Raw genomic sequence first — 9,485 nt, forward strand, 5'->3', positions numbered from 1 at the left:
ACAAATAATTATAGATTATTAAAAATCACTTTCCTCCTTCCCATCTAAATTAGCAATATCTTTATAAAACTATTAATTATCTGTGTGTATCTATCACTGCCTCACTCTCTGTCAATAAAATCACAGTCCTGATCTTGTTTCAAGACAGAGGGAAACTAAAATTTATTGCATGCCTTCTGTGTATTAGGCCCTATAGTAAGCACTGCATGTAAGTTACTAAGTTTGATCAGATTATCAAGTTTGAATATTTATAGTATATGCCACTACAGATGCGGAATTTTATTGTTCCATGAATAATAAATGTTCCTGAGCTGCTATTGTATGGTATGTATATGCTGGGTGCTGTGGGTATAGAAATAAGAAAACAAGTCCCTGATCTCTCTCAGCACGGAGAGAAACTCCAGTATGCAATATAGTGATGCACAATGTAAGTAAGACAAGTAAAGATGTAGGAGAACATGTAGTCTAGGTGGACAGGGCTGGGCACGGACAGGTCCCCAGGGGAGGCCTATGTCATTCCGAGAAGGCACATAGAAATTATTGGAATAGGCAAATAGAGTACTGGAATATAAAAGTTCTAGAATTTCCCCTCAATATCTCTAAGAGGGAAGCAGGAAAAAAGCACTTCAATCTTAGAAGATCACTTTAGTGTATATACTCTTGTGTCATGCACCTGTGAATCAGATCCCTATCCTTTGTTGTTGTTGTTGTTTTTTTAAGATTTTATTTATTTATTTGACACACAGAGAGAGACAGCAAGAGAGGGAACACAAGCAGGGGGAGCGGGAGAGGGAGAAGCAGGCTCCTGGCTGAGCAGGGAGCCCGATGCGGGACTCGATCCAGGGACTCCAGGATCATGACCTGAGCTGAAGACAGACGCTTAACAACTGAGCCACCCAGGCGCCCCCTTATCCTTTGTTTTTGATGTAGTCCTAGTGATTGGTAAAGTAATCCAAGTATAAAATGTAAACTTTTTAAATGTAAAGTTTTAAAAGTTTAATATGCCAGTTTCCGGTCTCAAATGTACATGCAGAAAACATAAGTTCATCATAATGACCCATGTGTGGGCTAACCAAAAAACGAAATCAGAATGTGTGTGTAATTGGGCACAATGAGCTTTTCTTTTTCCTCAGCAGATGTACAGTTATTTTGAAGTGAAAGCAAGGAACTCTATCTCAGGGCATTATATTTAGGTGGTCTTATTTTTTCTAAGAAAAAATAATAAAAGGTGAATAAAAAATAAGAATAAATTTTAAATTCAAATATGCAAATGCATTTTTGTCAAATGTATATTTTAAAATTCTCTGCCAGTGTCCAGAAATTTTGTCGGAATAGTTAACAACCCTGGGAACTCCACTTTTAGATGTGGTCATAAAAGTATGAATCGTCATGTGTTTTCCAATTAGTTGGAGAATGTTTTAAGAGGAGATAATATTTAAAGAATCTAAAACCTGGGGGATTAAAAAAAGCACACATCAAGATTGGACTTATGCGGGGTGCCTGGGTGGCTCAGTTGGTTAAGCGACTGCCTTCAGCTCAGGTCATGATCCTGGAGTCCCTGAATCGAGTCCCGCATCGGGCTCCCTGCTTAGCGGGGAGCCTGCTTCTCCCTCTAACCCTCCCTCTTCTCATGTACTCTCTCTCTCTCTCATTCTCGCTCTCTCAAATAAATAAATGAATCTTTAAAAAAAAAAAAGATTGGATTTATGTGGATGAGTGAAAGAGATTTACAGCAAATTTATCAAAGAAAGCAGAGAAGTCATACTGTGAAGCAGAATGAAAAAAGACATCTTGTGTTACTGCCCATCTCTCCTATGTGTAAAGGCATATTTTAAAATGTGACTTTACTTAACGTGGACTTCTGTTTTCTTTTTTTCTCCTACATATTTTTCACAGTATAGTTGAATTTCTTCTTCATGTGTTAAGTGTAAAAAATCTGTTTTCTGTTAGAATTTTAACATTTATTTGGTTGCAATCCTTTAATGACATGTGATCTTACAGGGAGATTCTTCTTTAATAAGAAAGATGTTATTTTTTTCCAAGGCATATAATATATGCAATTCTGAAGTTCTTGCATACACATTGAAAGAAAAACAAACATTCCTTAGCCAGAGCTCTTTTTATTCTTCACAGGGGAAAAAAAATGAATAAGAAAACGTCTTTTGCACTTTTCTGTATTAGGGAACCGATTTAAACTTGGTTAGAGAGGGGAGGGGGGTGGGGGGATGGGTTAGCCCAGTGATGGGTATTAAGGAGGGCATGTACTGCACAGAGCACTGGGTGTTATATGAAAACAATGAATCGTGGATCACTACATCAAAAACTAATGATGTATTGTACGGTGACTAACATAATATAAGAAAATAAAATTTAAAAATCATCCTTAAAAAATAAATAAATATTTAAAAAAATAATGCTAAACTTGGTTAGATACCAGAGAGGGAAAAATCAGATAGACAAGAAACCTCTGAAAAGAAGGGTAGTGAATAAGCATTTCATTTTATCTTAACTAGCATGCAAGGAAGGATACTGTGCAATCTGAAGCTACACATTTTTGGGAATCTGTCAAATGTCTACCAATATTACTTTTTATATGCTTCATGTAGCAGGCCTAGGGAGCGAGCAGTCCAGATCTGAGCAAAAGAACACAGGATTCTGGGACAGAGTTCTCCAGGAAACAACTGCATTTGGAAAATTCCTTCTCAGGAATTTGGTTTTCCTATCTGGGATCCTGTAACAGCTGGAGTTCAATCAGAAAAGCAGAGCCTCTAGAATATATCAGGGATGACCTTATGCAATTCCGGGGGCTGGTGAAGCAGTCTCTAGATGCTGGAGCTTCAAGTATGCAGGGTAGGTAAGGGAGAAGGACAGATGGCCGCTGTAAGGGCAGCAGAAGCTGAAGCCAAGAGGATGGACGGAAACCTATACCAGTTCTTATTGCCTCTGACCTTGGTGATGTTGGTGTCCCGTGGGAGCCAAACCCTTTGTCATGAACTGAAGGAAGACCCAGGGGAAGGCAGAGCACTGGTAGACCTGACCGAAATCTTTTGCAAACAGGATGAGCCAACAGGTAGGCAACAGCCCAGGAGAGCCACAAAGATGGCTGCCTTCGTTTCTGCCCTCCAGATCTACCATGAGAATCTCAAGGGTGGCTGCCCCTAGGGAAACAAAGGAAAAGGGGTTCTGGGAAATGTAGTTTAGCCTAGCCAAGTTGACACGTTACAAAGCCTCCCCCACTTTTTTCTTGGTTCCTTTCCTTGTCTTGCTCTTGATCTTTGCCCTTATTTTTCTAGATGTTGTCAAGAGTCTTTCTCAGAAAGGCTATGTGAAGGTAGGTTTTTTGTTCATTTGTTTTACTTCTTGCTTGTCTGAATTGTCTTTATTCTATCTTCACACTTGATTGCTAGCTTGGCCGTGTGGGGTCCTGATTCAGAAAATATAAATTCTTAAGGCATTCTTTCTGTGGAAAAGCGTGATGCTACTATGAGTCTCAGTTCTTTTTATGTGATTTCGTTCCTTCTGGAAGCTTTTTGTAACTTTTCACTATCACTGTTCAAATTTCCTTCATGATGTGCCCAAGGAGTGGGTGCTTTTCGTCATTTTTTTTTTAATTCATTGTGCTGGACACTAAATAGGCTCTTTCAACTTCATCTCTTTCATTTCTGGGAATTATTTTTCTATTGTTTGACAATTTTCTCTCCATTGTTTCCTGTGTCCTTTTTGAAAGTTCTATTAGGTGCATGCTTGACTCCCTAAATTAAACGTCTAATATTCTTATCTGTGCTCTCCTATTTTTCATACCCTTGTCTTTTTATTCTACTTTCTGGAAGATTTCCTTAAGTATATATTCAAATCCATTCAGTTAAGTTTTTGGTTTTGGTTTTGGTTTTTAATTTCAACAATTTAATTTCTTTGGTGTGTTTCCCATCTCAACAAAACAAAAGCTGTCCTTTACCCCACTTCCCCTTATAGCAATAATACCCCCATGGCTCAGTCCCCCTCATACCCTTTGCACTAGCTGGTCTCTGCCTGGACTGCTTCCTTCCTCTCCTGTTCTAGGTACCCCCATTCCTCGCTTTCAAGCCTTTGTTCAAATGCCATCTCGGTGGAAACTTTCTTTCTTTCTTTCTTTCTTTCTTTTAAGATTTTATTTATTTATTTGACAGAGAGAGACACAACGAGAGAAGGAATACAAGCAGGGGGAGTGGGAGAGGGAGAAGCAGGCTTCCCGAGGAGCAGGGAGCCCGATGCAAGGCTCAATCCCAGGACCCTGGGATCATGACCTGAGCCGAAGGCAGACACTTAACAACCAAGCCACCCAGGAGCCCCTTAGTGGAGCCTTTCTTGACCCACTCTATTTAAATTTGCTTCTCCTTCCCCCACCCACTCCTTAGTCCTCTCCCCTGACTTATTTTTCTTTATGGAATATGATAGACATCACTTTCTAACATAGTGCATAATCTATTTATTTTGTTAAATGTTTACTTCCCCATCTCCCCTAGAATGTAAGCTCTATGAGGGTAGAGACTTGTCTGTTTTGTTCATTGCAGTTTCTACAGCATCTAGAACACTGCCTGGCACATAATAGACCCTTAATATTCCGTTCCTTGGTTCCTTCTTCCCACTACCCTTGTTCTTAATATCTGTTTCTCATATTGGAGTAATTCTTCAAATGTCTGGTGATCCTTGGTTGTCTCTATGTGAAGCACCAAAAAAGTTTACCAAAAGCTAGCTTCATGTTCATGGGTGGAGTTTGTAGACTGCTGAGTTTTAATATATGATTAATTGGTGAGCTGGCATATCTGTAGAAGGAACCACTCTATTTTAGTATCATTAGTTTTTTTCTATGGGGCCATTCCCCATTTCTCCCAAGAAGAATTCTTGTCTCCTGTTAAGAAATATAAGGGTGTCTGACAGCAATCTGTTTGAAAAAGGTGGTTGGGCACAGGATTTCTATCCATATTTTCATTTAACTTCTCTGTTCATGACTCCTACCTTCCAATATTCCTGATATCCCCAAATGAAGTGACTTTCCAAATCAGATTCTTGTGGGAATAAATTGTAATAACTCATAATTTCCTTCCATTCTCCCCAACTTTCAGAACAGTTTTGCAAACATCACAGCCTATTAAAGTCTTGTGTTGGGGTTTCAGAAAGGGGCTTATGACCAAGTCTAGGGTAGATTAGGGAAGGAGGAGAAAGCAGCCTTTTCCCACAACCACCACCTCCATTTAAAAATCTACCTGGTGGCAACAGCACTATTTCAAGACACCACCATGGTCCCAGAACTTTAGGAGCTGGCCAGAAACAGAGCAACAATTTTTTACATAATAATATGGGTCTTCCCTTATATAATGTTATGTATCAATTATATCTCAATTTTTTAAAAAGTTTTACTAGATAAAAAAAATACTAACACGGGTTTTCCAACTTGATAATTACAGTAGTTTTGTCACTGTCTGCTTAGAGCAGCAGGCGAGCAGTGAAGGGGTCCCTAACTTACAGGACTCTGTATCCAAGTCTCAACTCCAACCTAGTTGACTCATCTATTACATATATTTATCAATATTGCCTAGTTATCCATGAAATCCCCTAATTTTGATATAGAATTTTAATCCTCATTATCTTTTAGGGAGGTTCCTTGTAGATAATAACAAATGAGCAAAGGAGAAGAATTTAGGGGCACCTGGGTGGTGCAGTTAAGCTTCTGACTCTTGATTTTGGCTCAGGTCATGATCTCAGGGTTGTGAGATCAAGCCCGCCTCTGAGCTCAGTGTGAGTTAGCTAGTCCCTCTCCCTATGCTGCCCCACCACCACCACCCTCCCCCCTGCTCCCGCTTGCTCACACATGTGCTCTCTCGCTCTCAAATAAATAAACAAAATCTTAAAAGAGAGAGAGAGAGAAGAATTTAAAAGTGGGAATGGGTTTTAGGGACTATTTGATCTGATAGCTTTATTTTATAAATGAGAAAATTGAGGTTGAGAGAGCCATGACAGGGCACAAATAGCAATGCAGTTCTCTCAATTTTTAGTAAATTGTTTCCACTCCTTTGACTATACTATTCATACTGACATGGCATGGGTTAATTAATTCAGGAGCTATTGACTCAGCATCCATTAATTTTAAGTTTTCACTAGTTATACAGATAATAGAAATAGGGTGATTCGCTGTAACATTGGTTTAGTTTTACTAATTTTAACATGCTTTTCTACAGAAATTTCTCAAACCTATGCTATGTGAGAACAAATTTTGTATTCTTTGAGGACTCTGTCTGAGATGATATCTAAACAAACATTTTAGGAAGTTTTATTACCTTCTCCAGAGGAGGCTCTGTTAGTTGCCTGAATGAAGACGGTTCTTGATGACCTCTTTGCTTGATATGCTCCACTCTAAATATTTCAGTAAAAGACATGTTTTGAGTTGAAGACATGATCAATGTATTGAGAGCACAGGGTTTTGAAAGTTCCATAAAGGGTACATCTCCCTCAGTTGGGAGTAAGGTTGGAAAATATAACCGTCAGAAATATATGCTGGTAGTATACATGAAAGGATGTAAGATCAGTTGTCTGAGTCTAGCTCACAATGGGGCTGGGAACAGACACGTGTGCTGCTCCAGCCTTGAGTGGACTGGAGATGGGGAGAGCTGGAATTAAACCTTCCCACTGGGACTGGGTCAGGTATCAGATAATGGGCAGGTGTTCAATCCAGCAGACACAATCCAGGGTTCAGAGGGTTTGGATGACAATTGTGCTATAACTGATGTATGAATTGAGAGAGTTCTCTGAATAAGGTCTTCCAAAAGAAGAAGGAGAGAACTTGTCAGCACTCATCTAATCCTGTCCGGGAGCCAGAGTGACCTGATCTTGGTGCAACTGTACCTGTTGTCCAGTGGAAATATTCTCAGACCAGAAAAGAAAAGCATATCTAATTACTTTGAAAAAAACAAAAAAAGTCTCTAAGATTACCCAGTAGCCTTTATTCATGTTCTTTGTGCACCCAAACTGCTTTTGACTTGCTCTCCAGGGTGATTTTGCCCATCCATGAGGAATCTTCTGTGCAAATTACTAAACAGATCATCTTACTACACAATTCTCTTTTTCTAAATTAATGTGTTGGTTTTTCTGTTTTATATATCCCTTGAGAAACTGTTGAATGTAAGTTAGTTCCCAGGAAACTAATCACGCTTACAGTAAGTGCATAAAATCCAACTTCTAGACAAGCTAATTTAAGATGTCAGCCTTAATAATCTCACTATTCTGTTCAGTGGAGCTGTGTTAAAAACAAAACAAAAAAAACTGTGCCTTAAAGTATGCATTCCAACCCTTCCGTTTCTGGTCCATCTCCTCCAACACTGAATCCAACTTGCTCCTCTTACAGCATTTTCTCACACTTCTTTCAGCCAGTGATCTCAGGTCGCATCCTCATTTTATAGGTTTAGTACAGTTGTGCAAGTTCACAAATTTGACCTTTCCTGTTGACAATTCTTCCCCCACATTCCATCAATGTATCTGTGGTCTAAAAGAATAATATTTCTCCTAGCAACCTCTATATCTGTCATGCTTTCAGGGAACATTGACCCTAGATTCTGTCCTTATTGACTGATTAGATTTTTTCCAGGTTTTTCTTGAGGCAGTGAAGTCTGGTCAAGCCCTCAGTAGACCACATTATCCATCTTTAATGGTGGAGAGCACAGATTCTCAGCCTGACTGTCTTTGAATCCTGGCTCCACCTCTTGCTACTTGTGTGACCCTGGGCAAGTTACTTAAACCTTTGTGCCTTTGTTTCCTCATTTGCAAAATGGAGATGGTAACAATATCTGCTCATAAGGCTGCTGTGGCTGAATGAGTTTCTCTATCTACCATGTCTGGCATGTACGTGTGCCACATGTGAGAGCCGTCATTATGGCTGTTGCTGTCCCTTCTCTGAGGAAGCGAGCACAGGGCTTATTAAATGCCTGACTGGGGAGAAAGCAAAAGGAATACAAGGAAGAAAAAATAGGTTTGTATTTCAAAATATTTCATTTTACCACCGAGGTAATTATCAAATCAGCCAAATAATCCCATAGTTTTGTTTTTGACATTTAATACCAGCAGCTTGAATTCTCTATAATTGTGAATGTATAATTTCCACTCCCATGTGTGTAAATCACTTTGTCAGGGAGGAAGACGTTTCCCTCCAACCCTTCTATGTTCTTTGACTAGTCTAATAATTAAATTCATAGAAGACACATGAGCAGGAGAGAAACAAATTTTGTGTGTATGAGACCCAAAGACAGAGACCCCAAAGGCAGTTAGGCAGTTGAAGCTTATATGCCATAATGAGCTAAGGAGAAGCAGGTAATGGTTTGGGGCTTCAAAGGGGAGGATGGGAAGTCACAGGAAGATGAGTAGGGCAAACGTTTGATAAACAAATGTTTGCCATGCCATGCAGGTATGTCTTTCTTTTCTTTTAAAAAGATTTTATTTATTTATTTGAGAGAGAGAATGCGTGCACAAGTCGTGGGGGGGGTGGCCGTGGAGGAGGGGCAGAGGGAGGGAGAAGCAGACACCCAGCTGAGCAGGGCGCCTGGGATCATGACCTGAGCTGAAGGCAGATGCTTAATCGACTGAGCTACCGAGGTGCCTCCAGATATGTCTTTCTGACAAAAAGTTGTCTTTGGCATTAGCTCCCTCCTGGTACAGACCCTCCATCTAAATTCTTTTAAGCGGTTAAAGGGAAGGTAAACAGCTCTTATTGAGTCTGTTGAGCCTTGATTGTCTTCAGCTCAAAATAATCCACACATCAAAGTGGCATATTTGGGGGACATGTATTCTGCTTCCCCCTCAACTTCAACCTGTCTTTCTTTCCAGTAAATCATCAGGATTAGCTTTTCCTTCATAAATTTAAAATTTCTGAGTGAATGGCAGGAAAATGTTTAATGGGAAGGTCAAACACTGGCAGTACTTGAGTGCAGAAAAGAGCAAACAACAGAAAGAAAACACAACTTCCGTATTTTACTGGAATCTGAGTTAATAAATAGAGATCACAGAACAAATAGCAAACAAAAGCTTCAATTACATCAGAACGAAAAAAGAAACGATGAACCTGGATTTCCAGTCTGAAACTGTTACTCAACCAATGGAGCTAACAAGTCAAGTGTTACACATCCGAAAATCCTCTAGAGTTTAAAACAAAAGGAACAGCTCGTTCAGGGTGTAATTGATGCGTACAGATAAATTTCGTAATTTTGCACCTCAGGGAATTTTTGTTTTTCTTAAAGATTAACTAAACTGACCATTTCATCTTGGCAATTATTAGCTTGCCACATTTTTTATAACTAAGAAAAATTAGGCTTCTCTCCATATTGTAGTTGAAATGACATTTTAACCCATATCTTTATAGTAAACTTTATTATCATTAGTACTATAAAACAAACCTTCGACTGAGCTTTGGTTTTACTTAGTCTTCAAGTGAGCATTACTAAAGTTCAAGTACAAAAATTCTC

This window comes from Callorhinus ursinus, unplaced genomic scaffold (assembly GCF_003265705.2).
Source record: "Callorhinus ursinus isolate GAN/ISIS: 27379988/994484 unplaced genomic scaffold, GSC_fseal_2.0 scaffold17, whole genome shotgun sequence".
NCBI lineage: Eukaryota > Metazoa > Chordata > Mammalia > Carnivora > Otariidae > Callorhinus > Callorhinus ursinus.